Source organism: Bombyx mori, chromosome 11, assembly GCF_030269925.1.
Source record: "Bombyx mori chromosome 11, ASM3026992v2".
Classification (NCBI taxonomy): Eukaryota; Metazoa; Arthropoda; class Insecta; order Lepidoptera; family Bombycidae; genus Bombyx; species Bombyx mori.
Window position 1 is genome coordinate 18,708,756 of NC_085117.1, and position 20,168 is coordinate 18,728,923.

At 37.5% G+C, this 20,168-nt stretch overlaps 1 long non-coding RNA gene across 1 annotated transcript in view; it reads left to right on the forward strand.

The window, feature by feature from the left end:
• The window catches only part of LOC134199745 (uncharacterized), a 166,182-nt gene that overhangs the window by 64,649 nt on the left and 81,365 nt on the right, over positions 1 to 20,168 (forward strand). Inside the window, exon 3 of the long non-coding RNA XR_009974367.1 lies at positions 16,787 to 16,828. This is a non-coding gene — a long non-coding RNA (uncharacterized LOC134199745). The remainder of the gene's footprint in view (positions 1 to 16,786; positions 16,829 to 20,168) is intronic.

Consider the following 20,168-nt stretch of genomic DNA (forward strand, 5'->3'; position numbering starts at 1 on the left):
AAAGTGTCTTTTTTTTTTTTCTTAAATAAATTACATTTACGAATTGTACCTATCACTGACGGTTGTAGCGGAATGACGTACGCTATTGCAACGGGAATGAGTGACGAACGCAAAAAAAAAAAAAACAATAACACGAAATGATCTAAGTAAATGATGTTCGGAGTGACAAAACGCCGAGGTGTCACGACCTCCCATATGCGTTATCAGTGCACGATAGTGTCCGCGTTGACGACCGATAACGTACCACAACTGTTACAAAGAACCAATATCTACTTAACGGTTTTCTCGTGACGTGTAAACGGCTTATGAAATAATCTAGGATGCGATTCATGTTGCTACCACAAATTCGATACGCGAAGACGGTAGGAACGCTTCGTCCTCCAACAGAAACAGAATCGTTCCGATTTTAAATGTATTCATCTGAAAACAAGTTACTGGTGGTAGAACGTCTTGTGAGAGTCCGCACGGATAGATACCACCACCTTGTCTATTTCTACCGCTAACAGTGCGGTTCGGTTTGAAGGGTGGGGCTGCTTGTTTCTGCCTTGAAGTAGTAATGCGTTTTGGCTTGAAGAGTGGGGCAGCCGTTGTACTGTAAAAACTAAGACCTTAGAACTCATGTCTCGAGGTGGTTGACGGTTTTTACGTTGTAGATTTCTATGGGCTTCGGTAACCACTTAAGATCAGTTGGACCGTGAATTCGAAACAGCTACATTTAGGAACATTTGGTAGATGACATAATCAAGTCTGTCCACCTTGTGGGTGATCGGCCGCGAGAGCGTTGACCCTCTAAAAAACTAATCTTGAAACTAAGTCTTCAAATAAAAACTACGGCCGCTAAAATTAAATGCTTTATTTTTTCTTGAGCCGCAAAACTTCAATGCATGATGCATAGGATCGAAATCTCAATTAAATTCCGTGCCCCTTCAAACCAAAACGCATGATTCCTTCTGCGTTACCAATATCCAGAATAGTGTCCGTCGTGTAGCTTCAGATAGGCTTCAGTTACCACCAGAACATAAGTAAACTACTCTTCACTATATAGCAGGTCTTTCAAACTTACTTTTAGACACTAAATTTTACTAGCCTGAGCTACATTCATACGTAATGGAATCTTTCAACGTAATTATTACAAACTTCAAAACCCCAGATTCCCTTATCAATTCGCTCGCTAATCAGGACCAATGACAATTAAATGAATTACTTGCCCTAATACCCCAGAAGGACAAGAATGTTTTTTAAATTAAGCTTTTTTTTCAGTTTTTAATCAAATTTTGCTTCTTTTCATAAACAGATTATGTTAATGAAATTAATATTATTTAATAAATAAAAAGTTCACCAAATACCAAATTTCCATCCGTCATATAAAAATAAACTTGACCTCTTACGACCTCAATAATTCTCAAGATAAAGCAATTCTGAACAGACGCCAAATCGTTACGTATTCCGATACGCATAGGAAAGTCATACACTAGGATATTTAAATAAGGAACTTCTGTACAAATGTATCGTAACAGGCCGGGAATGGTACATAAAAACCGGATACGGAGTCCTCTTTGTAATTTTATAAATATTTAAAATAAAAAGTACCCCTAGGGTCATGTGGAGGGTTGACAATCGGATGTTTGCATTTTGTTTTTCGTGCGAATTATTCATTTTTCTCTATACTAAAATAATATCGGATTATACTCATCTGTCATTTAAATACAGTGTAGTTTTTATTTTTATTGCTTAGATCACTGGACGAGGTCACAGCCCACCTGGTGTTAAGTGGTTACTGGAGCCCATTGACATCTACAACATAAATGCGCCCCCCACCTTGAGATTTAAGTTCTAAGGTCTCAGTATAGTTACAACGGCTGCCCCACCCTTCAAACCGAAACGCTTTACTGCTTCACGGCAGAAATAGGCGGGGTGGTGGTACCTACCCGTAGTTTTTGACTGTTTTCGTAATATCAGTTTTCGAGTACATTTTTAAAATATACTGGTTTGAAATATTAAATATTTATTGATATATGACTAACGAAAGATATTTAACGATTGATACGTTTCTGTTTTATATATCCATTACTTCTAAATGAAAAAAAAAACGATATTAAAAACTTTTAATAAGATTAGAAGAAAAATAAATATGAAATTTATCACGAACCTGACAACCCTGCAGTCACGTCTTATGCTTATTTTAGGGGGTGACCAGAAATGGCTTTGCATCGGGTATGCTCGATATGGCCTCGTACTGCATAAATTGGCCGAAATATACCTACATCTATAAATTGTTTGTAGATTGTCCGTTTCATGCCAAAGTGCTTTGTATCTTTATATGACGCTTCGCTCAAGGAATATGTATTTTTTTGGTAATTCTCCTTGCGAATTTAGCGAACCTTTGGGAATGTAGATTTTGTTTCTTATTAACGCGAACTGGCTTGTAGAGATTTTTATACTTTGATATTTGTTGTGGGTTGGTCTTGAATATTTTAGTATTGTTCTCATTGTTTGCGCTGAAACAGATTTCTGCTTGAAACCGAAATTTTACTAAGTATATTGTTTTTTTTTTTTTTTTTTTTTTTTTTTTCATATTATCTTAAAATGTTATTTTGATTTTATGAATAATGACTGAGAAACAAGTTATCAAGTGAGTAAGCTACTGCTGTGCTTATACTGAATCATGCTCAAAAGTAAATATATGTATGTACTTATTGTCTATGTAAGTATGTGTCTTGCTGATACTATCTATGCGGCCAACAAGTAAAGCTTTATTCTTTGTTACCTTCCCAATTATTATGTAAGCTCTTTACCGATCCATAGAGCGTCCATACTATTCAGTCAGGCCATTTTATAAAAATGGTTTTGGGTTATTTTAATTGAATTCCATTGAAAGTTTTTACAAGGACTCATGCCCGAGCGCTCACAGGTTTGATCGAGAAAAAACGAAGTTATGATTTCGAAGCACGTACAAAGGTTTTTTTTTTTTTTCGTTTCATTGACATCGGTTACCGCTACTCGTTTTATTTATTTATTTATATGAATTTTCTATCAGTTCAAAATATCTGAAATACTAAATAACGGACTCTTTTTTTTTTCGCAACAGTATTTTTACAGTTGCTCCCAATGATGTCTCAAGTGCTTTTAGTCTAAAGGTGTCGCTTGAGTCTACTTCGGTTAATTATGTATTTTGCTACTGAAGTAATTCGCTAGACAAGCTAAGAACTCATTTTGCATTTTGCGGCTACTGCAACTCGGTAAGACTGAAGAAAATAACGGTAGTACCGTCGATTATCTTGATATTGTTTGTTTTTTGTGTACAATTAGTTAGTTGTTATAATTTACTATATTGAAACCAACCCACTGAGTTTCTCGCCGGATCTTCTCAGTGGGTCGCGATTCCGATCCGATGGTAGATTCTACGAAGCACTGCTCATGTTAGGGCTGGTGTTTGTCAATTCTCTCTGGTTGAGCCCGTGAGCTCACCTCCCCGTAGCGTCCACCAGCGTAGCTGGAATAGCCTCTTAGGCTACCGACGAATAGGTAGGTAAAAAATATATTGAATAAGATAATTTGTAACTTATAAGCTTTATCTCATTTTAATTAGACATTTGTCACCTGTCTCCCTTTACCCACACATACATACATCGGTTTCTATATACATAGCAGACGAAAGGGTGTTTTATTACATGTACCACTTACGTGATTGAGATGAGATGATACTCGAAAATTACGAGTCTCTACAGTGTCGGGTGACAACCAATAAAATACTGTTTCAATTTAGAAATGGACGTATAATGTTTATTGAAGTTGAATTATTTAGTTCGTTTTGACTTAAGATTTTTGTATTGGAAATTAGGTTCGAATTGACAATAGAACCGTATTAATGTTCAATCTTATAATTTAAATCATTTATGATCGAATTTAGACCACTGGGCGTCCACTAGTAAATATGATTGCGACTTGGTTAGACATGTTGCAAAGTTGATGGCGCATTCGCGATCTCTTGTGTACCGTCTACGATAACTACCAGTATAAGTGGGACTTGCTCCGAAGTAGCTTGCTGATCTTTTTTCAGGTCAAGTCAGGAGGAAATCGCCGGACTTCCGCCCTCCACTGGGGATGGAGGGCGGGGCATGTCAGAGTCGAACTGACTAAAACCTCCTGTCGCTCAACAACCAACGTCCAAACCTCGCATGAGACAGAACTCATGAAAGCTTGCTCATCTAGAGGGAAAAATCTCATTGTTTATGTCCGTAACGTACTGAGGATATTTACATTAAGCGTGATGCTAGAAGAACCTCTTGTTTCTGAATAGAAAAGTTAATGCAATTTCACTAGCTTCAAAGATGATTTTCGTCGTTTTGTACTCATTTTTGGACTATTCAAAGACATCTTGATGTCAACAATAAATCAGTAAATTCTCTCTTCCAGAATGAGCGAAAATTATTAAATTAAGTTCAACATTATTATTACACTAAACGAATTTTTGTCACAATTAAATTCATTTAACACTAGCTGACCCGGCAGACTTCTTAGTGCCTCAATCGATAAATAAAAAACCTAAACTTTTGTATAAAATAAACTTAAATCATACACATCAAAGGAAAAACAAAATTGTTATTTTTATTTAATACCAAGCATTCTCATATTTATTTACTTTTTAAACCTTCTCTGGACTTCCACAAATAATTCAAGACCAAAATTAGCCAAATCGTTCCAGCCGTTCTCGAGTTTTAGCGAGACTAACGAACAGCAATTCATTTTTATATATATAGATTAGATTAATAACATTTCTTCGTAAGGATACGATGTTGTTTGAACGGAAATTGCCAAACACAACAAAACGGGTATCATGAATTGGCCTCTCAATTCAAAATAGTAATCACGAAAAAGCTTTAGATTTACATGGATCCCGACGCGAGGCCCAACGTTTTCTGTGAGCATGTGGCCACTTAAATCTAATCAATGAACAGGTATAGTAGTAGGTACTGAGCCCTTGTCAATGAAGCGCTCAGAAGGGTCACATCTACAAGTGTAAATAGTAAGAATTTATTTCGCGCTGTTTTCGTATAATTTTAGTATTCTTAGAACGAGTCTCGTGTGTTGTGTCATGCGAATAGTCGAAAAGAGTCCTCACTCGAAATGACATTTCTTTTTGTTTGTTGTCAAATCACTACATAGTATAAAACAAAGTCGCTTTCTCTGTCCCTATATCCCTATGTATGCTTAAATCTTTGAAACTACGCAATCGATTTTGATGCAGTTGTTTTTAATAGATAGAGTGATTGAAGAGGAAGGTTTGTATGTATAATAACATTCATTAAATAGTGGAGTAATCAATAATAAATTACAGTTTACGCAGCGAAGCGAGGGCGGGTGGCTAGTATTATTATAAAAGGGTAAAACATTGCGTTAAATACGTAGAAATATATGGCTTCTTTTTGTATAACATCGTGTTTATTATGTTTTTGTTTCCTAATGAGCTTATCACATTATTTATTAACTTACGTGTAAGACTGGTTTTTGAATTGAGTTTTTCTTGAATAATTTATATATGTAAGTAAATAATCTAGACTTGAAAAAGAGCGGTTATAACTTCCATCGCCGATCGCTTAACATTCAATACGTTATCCTTGGCTTTGAAACCACCTGTACAATGCAGTTTCGTTATGTTATGCAATAATTACATAATAACACGTCACAGACTTAACGCAAATATTGAATATGCATTAATTGCAACACATGTGAGTACAGTAAAGTAATTGTTTGCTACGAGCGAAGCATGAGTATGACTCACGTTCGTGTTGTAAAGCACGCGTTTACGCCGTGACCCTTCTGTTTTCTTCCTCATTTTGGCGTACCGTCGGGTCGATGCCAAGGGCGACAGACAATGTGACTTCCATTCGCCTTTGGCCAGAGGTAAACAAACTAAGCGTTCGCATTACCGAATGTTGCGCGAATACGCTGCGTAAAAGAGTTTATTAATTAAAACGTACGGTAATGACTCGTCTCGAAATGCGCAGGCCTAAGTTGTCGTTAAGAGACTTCTGTAAGCGGACTTTTTTATGAATGACTAATTTTACTAGTGGTAAGACCTCACGTGAGTCCGCACGGGTAGGTACCACCACTCCGCCTATTTCTGCCGTGAAGCAGTAATGCGTTTCGGTTTGAAGGGCGGGGCAGCCGTTGTAACTATACTGATACCTTAGAACTTATATCTCAAAGTGGGTAGCGCATTTGCGTTGTAAATGTCTATGAGCTCCAGTAACCACTTAACACCAGGTGGGCTGTGAGCTCGTCCACCCATCTAAGCAATAAAATAATAATAATTATTGAAGTGAAACTTCCTTATCGGCGTTGGAAAAAAATTTACCGTCACATTTTTCGGTTACGCGTCACATTTTTCCGTTACGCGCCATCTGTTTTGTATTCATGTCTATGATAATAAAATCCTTTTGTTTAAACTTTATCTAATTTAACTTTTTTGTATTCATGTCTATGATAATAAAATCCTTTTGTTTAAACTTTATCTAATTTAACTTTATTTAACCAATTTCTAGAAAGTTGCATGTAGATCATTTTTCGAAAAATAAGGCCATAAATAAGTTTCACTTCTTACGTGTGTACACTAGTACACGCACACATTTTTTTATTATTATAAATGGTCTTTTGCCGAAATGGTTACGCACCAGCGGATTTCGTTGTTAATTTAGAAACACAAAGTTTGAATAAGGACTAAATTACACTGGGAGTTTATCGAATAAAAATGAAGGAAATTTTAGGAAAGAGCATTTGTAATCGCCTAATGCAAACAAACGTTACGAGTTTCGCGCTCGTAAGGAGTTTTGTTTTTTTAACATCTTCAAAATGTTCTTACCTATTCGAAACTTAAAGGGCTATTCCTACTAAGTCTGGACGGGTAAGTAAGCTCACGGGTTCAACCTGAGTGAATTTGCTAACACTAGGCTCTAGCAAGAGCAGTGTTTTCCAGAATCTAACACCGTGTCGAACCACTGGGAAGATCCAGCTAGAATTATCATCTTGATCATCTTGATCATCATTCTGTCATCGAAATTTGTCATCGAAGTCTGACAGAACTATATTTATATTATACATATGCTGTTATGTCCTGACTGTATTTATTCAACTTGTTGATCTAAAGTAGATCTAAAATAGCGATAATTTTATCAGCTTTGGTTCATTACACTTGTCTATTTCTCCACAAGCATTCTAGGATCTTCTGTGTGTTAAAGGAAATTTGCAAAATTATCTCAAAGCAAGTCCAATGAAAATGTGTATTTTCAATTTGTCTCTGGGTCGAAACGATCGCCACGCCCATCGTAATTAATTCGTTACCAAACGAACCAAAAGGTTTTGCGAACCATACCGTAAATGCCGCCGTTTAATTTAGTTGATATTATTATAATAATATTTCGATCTGTAACTGGAAACATCCGGTTTCTGAGACGGATTATTTCGGGTGGTTTCGAACCGGTTGTGTGCCTACTCAATTATACATCCGATCCATGTGAACTTGACATTGGCATCGTTAATGCCTAGCGGTGACGCAATCCGGAGTCCGACACATCGGGCGGCACTCGGTATTCAGTGGTGGTGCATATCATTGACCTTTTTGGCCGTCTGATGTACGCGTAAGTGTGTGAGGTATTCGAAATATGTTAGTACATAAATAAAACCACTTGCTTGTGTCCTTATAGAGATGTTTTGATGCTTGTTTGGGTGACGTGTGGGTGCAGCGAGGATGCGAATAAATAAAATCAAACACAAATAAATATTAACCGATCAGGGCGTCCTTTTTTTTGCAACTTTAAATAATAAAAGTTTTGTTTTTTTCGCGACTTAACATCCTGCGAACCGTTTTGATACATAAACATAATCCGATGGGAGAGCGTATGATTTGAAATACTGCGATATCGTCGTCCATAAATATTTGGGAGAACAAATAACGTGGAATTCATATTTATTTACGAATACATAGTCAATATTATTACAATTTTGTTTAACTACATTATCGATGTTGATAAAATATTCATGATAACATTTCACGTGTCGTATATCAATGGCTGATTTTCTGTGTATTTTGTTCCATTTATCTTCTCGATACATGTATTATCATTGTTTATGACTTATTACACTATTTAGCCACTATTCCTTCTATCCTTGCTGACTTTATCTAAACGTTTGATTGTTACGCTAATCTATTTACTACCATAATGCGAGCTTTATAGTAATGTATTATAATTTCCGAAGTCACTCTTTATCCTACGATAATTCGTGTATAAATTTTTCCGGTATTTAGTAGATCTAACGAGGAAAGTGGCATTGGATTGGTCACATATTGAGAAAGCCCGATACCCACCTATCAAAAGTCTGGCAAAAGAAAGAGAGGCCGCCCCAGAACAGCTTGGCGTCGCTCGGTGGAACAGGAGCTAGGCGTCTTGGGCATGACGTGGAAGGAGCTAGAACAGACTATCCAAGACCGATGTAAATGGAAGGATTTGATTCGAGCCCTACACCCCAGCAAAGGGTAATAGGAAAGAATGAAGAATGATGATGAACGAACGATAGATATCGAATATCTTCTACCTATACCCAATTAGTACCTAGTATTTGCTAGAGGGTAGTTACGAAAGGAGTATCACATTTCCGTGTCCATATTTCTTGTTCCCGTCACGCGACCGCTCCTATAAATTTCGACCCCATTTACAGTCTTGAGTTGCATTATCTATGCGCATTGTTTATTGTTAGTGCTGCTCAATTTTACGACTTGCGAAATATTGTTTATGGCATTTCTTGGGATTAGGTCCGTGAGTTAATGCCAGGATAAACAGGATACCTTGCGCCACCGGATTTTTGTTTACTTTTACGCTTTATTCATAATGTTATTGAACGTAGGGTTCTGATTCAGCTTCGTAAATAATTTCCTGATATCGATAAACTTAAAAAAAAATGCTTGAATTTCTTTTGACTTCTTATTTTGAAATAGGTTACAAATCATTTTGTCGAGCGTTCGTTGATATATCGATCGTTGATATACATACATATTTTTTGCTTACTTATGCTGGTAACCTGAGCGATTATACTAGGTTCACCGAACGTGTAGGTGAGCTCACGGGGCTCAGCAAAGCGAATTTGCTAATACCAGCCCAAGGAAAGCCAGCGCTTTGCTGAATCTACCACAGGATCGGAATCGCGACCCATTGAGATTTTCCGGATATAAACTTAGTGGGCTTACATACATAATGTACAAATGTAACTAAAGAGAAAAATTGGTTTTGAAATGATTGCAAAAAGCTTAAACGTTCGTTACCATTACAGGAGGTGGGCGGTATTAAAAACTTAGCTTTCTTACAATCTTCTTACTTTTTTTTGCCTACCCACTGCGTTCAATCATCTTAGCAATATAAAAAAAAAATCTAATTAAAACGTTTATTTGTTTAACCTGTACTAAAAATTTTAAATTGTACCAGTCAATTATCGTAAGTCATTAAGTTCCTAGACCTTTCTGCCTATCTAAGCTATACATTTAAGGGATGCGATGAAAATTTCCGAATCGAAGTCAATTTGTATTAAAACGAAACCAAAGAAGTGAGGTACCACGCAGCACCAAACGTGACAGGCATTACGTTAATACTTATTTTATTGTAGTTTTTCATCAGCCCCATGTACATAATTCTAATTTTCTCATGCTAAATCCAGTCACGTGTGTATGCCGAAATTCGTATTTTTTTGTTACCTAGGTTTCTGCGTATTAAGGTTCAGTGAACTCAGGCCACCTCGGTGGCGCCCTCTAGTAGAATTAGATTGTACAAATAAAGTTGGACAAGCGGGCGCGTGTTTTTTGGGCGATTCGCGCATAAGTCGAAATTAAGTTAATGCATGTAACATTATTCAAGATGTTTTTTTTCTTGAATGTATCGGTTACAAACAGCTGAGCTCTCGGCTCGTAACTTATCATAAGAATCTATCTACCCTCATTTGAGTCTCGGTTCTCTAGAACAAGTCCTCCTCGCAATTAGCAGTCTAATAGCGGTATAACAGATAAAAGAAACCCGGTAAAAACTGGATTGGCGATAAGTTTACATGTATCCAAGTTCTGAACGGCCACATCAGTGTACCGAGCAATGACACCCACTCGGTGGTAGATCTTGCCTACGTCGTCCTCTATAACGTTCTCTTCTCTGACCACACAGTACGACACGGCTTTGAGCTCGATGGATCGATATCCAAATAACCCTGTAGCTACTACGTTAAATGAAACTAATTTTCTTTCATCCAATTTGCGAAAATATTCCTCGAAATTTAGCAAGCAAGTTACGAAAAACTTTGTTTGTATTAAAAATGTAAATGAATATTTTATGTATAAGGTGTCTCGTGAAGGATGGAGTTCACAGAATTTATTACATTTTGTTTTCGTAATCATCATTGAAACCCCAAAAAAACTACAATAATAAATTACTATAGAACCTAGAAAATAGAATCACTAAATGTATGATTCGTTTTATTTGTGTGTTAAACTCTAAACCATATCTTATTTAATCTAATCTAAAAAAGTTAGATTTATAGCACGTAACTACGGGCATGGAAAAGCCGAAGCAATAGTGTAAATATGTATATACTATCTGTAAAACTATTTATTGTATTGTGTTGTTAGTAAAAAGATCACAACCGTTAAGTGGTTCCCGGAGTCTATAGATGTGAATGTCTATGCGAAGGTGACCTTGAGACACGAGGCATCAATTGTTTTTCTGGTTTGCTCACACACCTGAGTGTTTCGGGGCAGAAATAGGCTAGATAGTGGATACCAGTTTTACTGGTGGTAGGACCTCTTGTGAGTCCGCACGGGTAGGTACCACCACCCCGCCTATTTCTGCCGTGAAGCAGTAATGCGTTTCGGTTTGAAGGGTGGGGCAGCCGTTGTAACTATACTGAGACCTTAGAACTTATATCTCAAGGTGGGTGGCGCATTTACGTTGTAGATGTGTATGGGCTCCAGTAACCACTTAACACCAGGTAAGCTGTGAGCTCGTCCACACAACTAAGCAATAAAAAATAAAAAACCCGTTCGAGCTTGCAACACGCTTTGCCAATTTGGTTATCTTTGCGAATACGATCAAAAACAAATTGTATAGCATTAAAACGCATGCCTTAAATTCAGTTTTTAAATGACGACATCACGCAAATTATTACCTACAAATGTATCAGTCAATACAATACCGGTACGTACCGGCTTTTCGCGAATCGAAATTCCAATGGAGAATGGTTTATATTTTATTTAATTTTTTTGGGCATTATTATTTAATTCTCGATAAGAATCTGCGCGGGCTAACGACCGCATTCGGTCGAAACGCGCCGCAAGCGGACTGCATTGCAGCGAAACGTATGCTGCAGTGCAGAAATTGTTTATGGCCCCGTACAGATTGTACGCCCGAAGGAGCTTACCCCCATTTCTTAGGTGATTTCTGTTATGACCATTTTGAAGTCGTGATAATGGGACATTTCGGTTCTCGTGCCGATTTCGCGTTGTCAACTTCGCGCCTTGAGGAGACGAGTTCGCGACCCGATAAAGGATTAATGGACATAACTAATTCGAAAGCCGACACCCACCTTGAGACGAGGTCGAGGAATTTACAGTTAAAAATTAATATCTGCAAGTGCAGACCACAATAAGCCCTGCCAACAGTAATTAAGTAAATGTACATAATTATTATTTTTATTGGTGTTTCCAACTCAAGTGAATTATGCGATCTGCCTTTTTGTGTTGTAATTAAAATTTGCGTTTTTTAGAGTATCTATTACGTCACAAATTACACTGAGATATATATTTTTTGGCTCAATCTTAGGAAAATATTTGAGTGGTGGGTAACAATGACAAGTCATGATGTATTGGCCAAGGCAATGTACGATAGTGGAAACTGACCGCTTATCGTCTGGAGGTCGCTTATCTTGAATAAATATGGCCATTTTTTTTAGGTACGACAGTTGTTGGTTCTGTTACTAAACGTTAACAGTTTTTGTGTCAGCGTGGATCTTTGATTGGACTGAGTTAAAATTTTTGGCGAAAAGGATTTAACGCGAATATAAATTAACGATCTTGGCCTCCTCTACTTTATCAACCGCCCTTGGAAATAGGTCTGTCACCAAATTGTTTCCCCCTAATTTCTATACTATATTACAAGCCATCGATACTCAAGTATTCTCAAGTATCGGTGGCTTGTTGTGAGCCCAGTTAGTACCACTGTCTTACCTATTCCCCGCGCTCAGTAATTACGTTTTTACTGTATTTAATTTTTCGCATTTTTTATTATTTTGTGTTAAAACTTTATCTCCCTCTCTCCCTCTCTCTCTCTCTCTCTCTCTAATCACACGTTGAAAAAATATGTTAGTCTGTTGTCTGCTTATTTCTTTAAGAAATCTCTTCCAGCAGATCTGCGAGAGGATTATGAGAATAATAATTAAAAGCGATGAGTGTGTGTAGAGCAGCTAAAATAACAAATACAACATGAGAATTAATAGGGTAGGCTTTGGATATTCACATTCGAAACTCTAACATTCTAAGAGTCAACAAGAAAACAAATCTACAATAAGTCCCGTACAACGTTCATTAGCGTGATGCAGTAAAAATGAAATACTGTGCAGTGTCTAATTAAATTTCGTTACTCTTTGTTATAATTAGGTAATAAATTAATTATGAAACAGCACTGTTGCGTACCGTAAGGATTTAGCTGGTTCGTAATAGAGCTCCCGCTTTTTACCGACTTCACAAAAGTGGGTCGATACTCTATAACTATGATGATACATTTCTAATACTCGTGAGCCACCTACGGCAGATGAGTCACGCAGTTTACTTAGAGAAAAACTTGTTAAAACAGAGAGAGCAATGGAAAAAAGTATGTTGAGCATAGTGACAGAATCCGAAATGAAGAAGTAAGACAAAGTTACGGATATAATAACTCGTATAGAAAACCTAAAATGTAGTTGGACAGGGGATATGCTACACTGCAAAACAAATAAATGGAGTAAACAAGTTACTTAATGGTATCCAAGAAGGGACATCAGAAGACAGGGACGTCCGAAAACAAGATGGAGTGACGATATCCGTCTAACTCTTGGACCATACTGGACCAGAGCAGCAGAAGACCGCGCTCAACAGAGAGAGCTGGAGGAGGCTTATGCCAAGAGGATATTATAAGAAATAAAGTTAATAAATTGCATGTAGTTCGGAATGAAAGGGCTTTATTACTGTTATTATTATTATAATTCTAGATATAACATTTTTTTTAAATAATTGAACTGATGATATCATAGTTTACCCAGTGTGTGACCGGCACGCATTACTATCTAGAGTCTACGTTACTGTGCCTTCCAGACCAGACTGCACGAATGCTTATTCCTTACGCAAATACGATAGAATGTTTCCTTCAGTTTGGCACTCGAGACCACAAATAACTAGTTTTTTCATATTGTGGCGGGTAGCCATCATACAACACAAGATATTTGGCTGATGCCTGGATCTCGCTTACGACATTTTCAACATAAGCTTGCATATATACAATTGCCGAACAACAACTTTCGGACCGTCGGTCTACCGAATAATATCACCCGCTCCGTGGAAGATCTTCCCTTTGTCGTACACCTACAATATTTTTTAATCAATGTTCTTTCATCGTCATTGTTGTGCTTTGTGAACATGTGTAAACTACTTATTACATTACAAAAAGTGGTAGCTGAATGCGGGACTCGAACCCACGTCAAATCACCTAGATGTGTGAGATGGATTACACCCGCTGTCTTATCCTATAGGCCACCACATCTTCGCAACGAAACGTAAAACAAATTCAGTGTTCTACCAAAAAACAAATATATAAATGTAGTAAGCATTAACTAAATAAAATAATAATAAAATTTGATGTAAAACAAACCGATAATTATTTCCTCCTTACCATTTCAAATGTAATGCTGACAAGTATAAATTAGACAGTTCTGTACACACATTTGTAGTTGATAATCTAATTGTACCATAGAAATACGGCATAGGGCAACACCCTGCCTGATATTAGATTAGATACGTTGAATATTTAGTTTTTTCCGGTTTTGAATCCATTAATGACGCCTACACGAAATTGTTGATGTCATGGAAATAAGATTGTTGAATGGAAACTTCAAAAATGTTTATTTTTAATTAGGCATTAAAATATAAAGAAATGAGCACGTCATTGTCTAATTACGTTTTTAACTCGTAAAACTGTGTTCGAAATTCACTCGTATGTAACGGTATTACGGGCGGAAAGATTCAACGATGAACATGTCCCGTGATTAGTCCACTGAAATTAGAACCCTGACTATAAATGTTTAGAGATTAGAATTTTTAACTTGCAACAACTGGATACGCTTTTATAACACGTCTGTGTATATAAAATCTTATGTTTGTTCATCACTCGAGTTCTGATTTCGTCATTAAACGCTGACCAACGTTGTAAGCTCTCCTTCGTGATGTGCTGGCGGTGGGATTTGTTTGAACATCGCAGTTCATGACAGCTTGGAGGTTGGGTGCGTGGAAACTTCTCATCCATCCGTCATAGTGTAAACCTGTGTGAACGTTTTCTGTCGCGATAAGCTATCGGTCGATTACCGCTTTGGATTTTGATTTTCAAAACGAGGTTTTTTATTTAAAACAAACGGACAGGAATTAAAAAAAAAAGTTTGCAAAACTTATTCTTAGATTAAAATATGACGGCCATTTTGACAATTGGGTTTAGATGGCTGGAGAGAGTTTTGGGGTTTTGGATAATATCGCTAATACTACTTACTATTTGCAGTAAAGTTGGTAGCTCCAAAAATGAGGGTTTTCTGATGAACAGTCAGAATTATAATTTAAAACTTTAGATTAAATAACATTGCTGGGGAGTACAAATTTTGAAAATTCACAAGTAAAACTTTTCATAATCCCACGCGTTAAGTATAAATCTCATTTACTTAGATTAAATCTCACTTAATGTTATTACATATTAATGTGCCCGTTGACTAACAAAACCTTTTAAAACAGTTGCTTAAGTAGCAAGTTTTAAAATACTCGAGTAAATAAAAAGGATGAATCAACGCATTGTTTTTTTACGTCCGAGTATAATTTTATCATTCTAATTGAAAGCAATTTAAGTTCATTACAAAATTAAGATGCGCGATCGTATTTCATTATAAAAGGCTTCGACTTTATCTCTTAAGTTGGGTGGTGCTATTCACGCGGTGGTATCTATGGGCTCCTCGTCGAACTTGTCTATACGACGAAGGGTGCGACGAGCGAACTAACCCATAGACAGAATCCACTGAATTTCTCTTCGAATCTTGTCAGTAGGTCGCGATTCCGATCTGGTGGTAGATTCTGCGTAACAGTGCTCTTGCTAGAGCTAGTGTTAGCAGATTCTCTCAGGTTGAGTCCGTGAGCTCAACTACCCATCCGCGCTTAGCTGAAATAGCCACTTAGGGTACCAGCGAATAGGTAGGGAAAAAAATATCCGTGGGTTCCAATAACCACTCAACACTAGATGGAATCACCTTATTGATTCATCCACGCGTTAAACAATGAATAAAAACATCATAGTCAAGAATTTGATGAAGATGCAACTGTAAGCGCAGCCTCTTTGAGTTTCGGAAGAGAATCACGCAATTTTAGGCTGGATCTACCGTACCGAATTTGTGTCTTGTTTGTTTCATTTCAATATTACCTCTAGGACCTGTTGTGAGTCCGCGCGGGTGGGTAGCACCACCTTGCCTATTTCTGCCGTGAAGCAGTAATGCGTTTCGGTTTGAAGGGCGGGGCAGCCGTTGTAACTATACTTGAGACCTTAGAATTATATCTCAAAGGTGGGTGGCGCATTTACGTTGTGGATGTCTATGGGCTCCAGTAACCACTTAACACCAGGTGGGCTGTGAGCTCGTCCACCCATCTAAGCAATAAAAAAAAAACAGAATATTCTCTAATATTGACAATCACACAAGCAATTATTCAGTAACATAAAGTAGCCCAAAGTACCAGACTGAAGCCAGAGACTATTTCTTTGGAAATGACCACTACATTTCAAATACTCCGGATTTCAACGTAATTTTTTTAATTTAAATTTCAATTTAAAAAAAGCACAATAAATGGATTTCAAACGTAAACGCTTCGCCTTTGTTTTTCGATTTAAGGAATCACTTACACTACCCACGTCCTTAGGAACTACCTAATAAATAAAATTAGTATTTTTTTTTATTGCTGAGATGGGTGGACGAGCTCACAGCCCACCTGGTGTTAAGTGGTTACTGGAGCCCATAGACATCTATAACGTAAATGCGCCACCCACCCAGTTACAACGGCTGCCCCACCCTTCAAACCGAAACGCATTACTGCTTCACGGCAGAAATTGGCTGGGTGGTGGTACCTATCCGCGTGGACTCACAAGAGGTCCTACCACCAGTAATTACGCAAATTATAATTTTGCGGGTTTGATTTTTATTACACGATGTTATTCCTTCCCCGTAGAAGTCAATCGTGAACATTTGTTGAATACGTATTTCATTAGAAAAATTGGTACCCGCCTGAGATTCGAACACCGGTGCATCGCTCAACACGAATGCACCGGATGGACGTCTTATCGCTTAGGCCACGACGACTCTGAAATCAATAATTACTCTCAATAATTAATAATATAATTATTAATAATAATTATTATAATAATATAATTAATAATAATAATTACTCTAAACAATCACTCTCAATAATTTATCGTGTTTTTATTTCCAGATCTGCGGAGTTCAGTAGCCGATTGTGTCGAATAGATAAAATGTGAGTACCTACATTCTTAAATGTCTTGGAACAGATTACGTATGTTTTCGTTTTGTTGCTATGCGGATCAACTGTTGTTTTGTTGTAATCATTAATTTCTTGTGACGATAATGTCCCGCCCTAGTGATGCGCGATGTGTGATGATAATGACATGCCGCCGCCTAACTTGGTTGGTCGAAATCTTATAGGATGAAATATGATCGCCTATGGTTTTTTTTATTGATGATAAGTGACAGCTTATTATTATCATCCGGGGGACACTATGAGTGTCCTGTATTCATTGACTAAGATTCAAATTTTTAGGTAAAATACACACTAATTCGAGTCTATGCTTTTTCCAGATTTAGTAATGTTTGCGAAATCATCATCATCATTCTCCTGTCCTTCTCCCAATTCTCCTGTCCTCACCTGGGGTTGGCGCAACATGCTTTCTCCTTCCATACTCCGCTATCATATAAAATTTCTTCGCTTACTCCCCTCTAACACATATCGTCTTTCACGCAATCCATCCATTTTTTTAGGTCTACCTCTTCCTCTAAAGCCTTCCACATTCATACTTAAAACTCTTTTAACAACCTCATCGTCATTTCGTGAATGTTTGCAAAATATAAACATTAGTGTTATTATGTTGTTACCGTCTTTTTAAATGAGCGTAGAGAGACGCAGCGTTTGTATATTTTTGCAGTTTGTAATTAAAATTAATTAATTAAGGTGAACTCGGTTCAGTTCTTTAATAATGAATGCTTATTTATAATTAGCGATCACGTGTGATTTAGCGGGACCGTATCGAACATATGGCAACAGATCTGTTATCGCACACGCTACCGAGCTCTCCATAAGTTACATTACCCTAAACGTAAATCAATCCTCAAAAAAAAAACCTTGAAATCACTTAATTGTAACAGTTTTTACGTTGCTCCCGATATAATCGATAGGATCGATATGTTTGGCGCGATAAATCAGGGAGAACGGTTTTAACCGTCGCGTCTCTCGGGCCGCCATTGTGAGGGATGATGGATGGTGTTAGCGGGGTGGATCGCGTTCTGTTAACGTCTACAACGTAATTAATTGCCTTGCTACGTATTAATCGAACGTTTTTCCTTTGATTTCTTATGCGAGGTGAAAGTGAAAAATATTTTTTTATTTTTTTATTAAGGAACCAAGGTCTATGTCTTCTAATACGCGTTCAGCCCTACTGAGTTTCACACCGGATCTTCTGAATGGGTCGCGATTCCGATCCGGTGGTAGATTCTGCGAAGCTCTGCTTTTGCTAGGGCTAGTGTTAGAAAACTCGCTCAGGTTTAGCCCGTAAGCTCTCCCAAGCCTAGCTGGTATAGCCCCCTAGGCTACCAACGAATAGGTAGGGAAAAAAACGCGTCAAGATTTAAAATGATAACTAATTAATGTGTATGAGCAGATTTTGTGCAATTTTTTTTGTTTTTAATTCTGGTAACGTTACCTCGATGAAGTCAACGCCAATGAATGTCGTACCATACTGTATCATATCTACATATTGCCAATTCAAATTATGTTTGGTTTCGCACAAAAGACGAATGCATGCGAGATAGACGTCTATTAAGGTTCCAAGTGCACTCGATAATCTCGCGTACGGTCCTTTCTCCTACGTCAATTTACTTGAAGGGCCAACAGGGTTCCGCTCGTGACTCGTCCCACGAGTCAATGGAAACGAGATCTCGCCTATGTATGTACATTGGGGGTGAATAAATTCCGCAAGTATTTGGCCAACGTATTTTTAACGGTTCCCTAAGTATTATTGTGTGCTTTTGTTATGAAAATGATGGATATTAGCAATTTTTATTTTGGCCTCTGTTCGGTTTCCGGTTCATGTGTTTCTGTTACGTCACTATATTGAGTATAAACGAAGGCTGTTCATATGAGCGATTCTGGAGGTCATTGAGCTCGGGGTAACACATAAGTGATCTTGTTTCTTTACTTAAATCAGTATATCATTATGAATATTATTCACATTTAAATGCCTCCGACACTGCATCGGCTCGTTCATTTTAATGCACCGCTGCAAACACTTTAAGATTTACATATCTTGGAACTACTATAAAGTAAGTAATCATTTAAATTTATAACAGCCAATTTTTCGTTAATAACTGTAATCGAGCGAGAGAAAACTTATAATTATTCGTAGTTACCAGCGGATTTTGATGCAGGGTGAAGAGTTGAATTTTTGATTCCCATATCAGGCAAACAGTGTGATGAATAAATTTGGTTGCTCTTTATCTGGGTGTTTGATATTTATTGATATACAAGTATTAAACGTATATAAGATATCATTCTCTGGTTTCCATAGTACAGAGAATCGTTTTTAAGGCCCAGATGACCATGTTATTTATTAATTGCAATCGGGGGCAGACAAGCTTGCGGCTTACCCGGTGTGTTAGGTTGTTAAAGTAACTCTTGTATACACGCAGTCATGCTAGGACCATAGATAATCACATCTCTCCCTACTGTAGTGTTAGGTAAGGAACATTAAACTTGAAAAAATATCATGTAAAAAGAAGATTCCGTCTTGGCAACAGAAATCATGCGCAGTGATCACATCGGCAATAGAATCACGTAAATTACTATGACGTATGAAGCCACACTAAATCAGTTTTTCGTAGAATTTGAACGTTATTCCTTTCACAATGTACGTGTATAGTAACTACAGTGGGCGTTGCGCGTACGTACGTACGTATGTATTTATTTATTTAGACGAGTAATGCCGCGCCGGCCCGCCCGTTGTAAAAACGTCGTAAACATTCTTGCGTGTCTATTGTTACTCGGATACAACGTGACGATTGTTTTTATGTCTGCGCATATGTGTACTTGTATGTTGCGAAAGTCGAAACTGTTACCAATTTTAATGTATATTTTATGCTAATATTAAACTAACATTTAAGATCCAAAGCTTGTTGGACTACGAAAGTGGCGGATGAAAGGCGATTGCATGCAGCAGAGATGCGAATGTTGCGATGGATGTGTGGAGAAACGAGAATGGATAGAATACGGAATGAATATGTTAGAGGAAGTCTGAAAGTGGCACCTGTGACAGAGAAGCTGAGGAGTGCACGTTTGGGATGGTATGGACATGTGATGAGACGAAATGAAAATGAGGTTATTAAGAGAGTGTTAACTATGAATGTGGAAGGATTTAGAGGAAGAGGTAGACCTAAGAAGAAATGGATGGATTGTGTGAAAGACGATATAGGTAGGAGGGGAGTGAGCGAAGAAATGGTATATGGTAGAAGAGTATGGAAGGAGAAAACATGTTGCGCCGACCCCAGGTGACTGGGAGAAGGGCAGGATAATGATGATTTAAGATCCA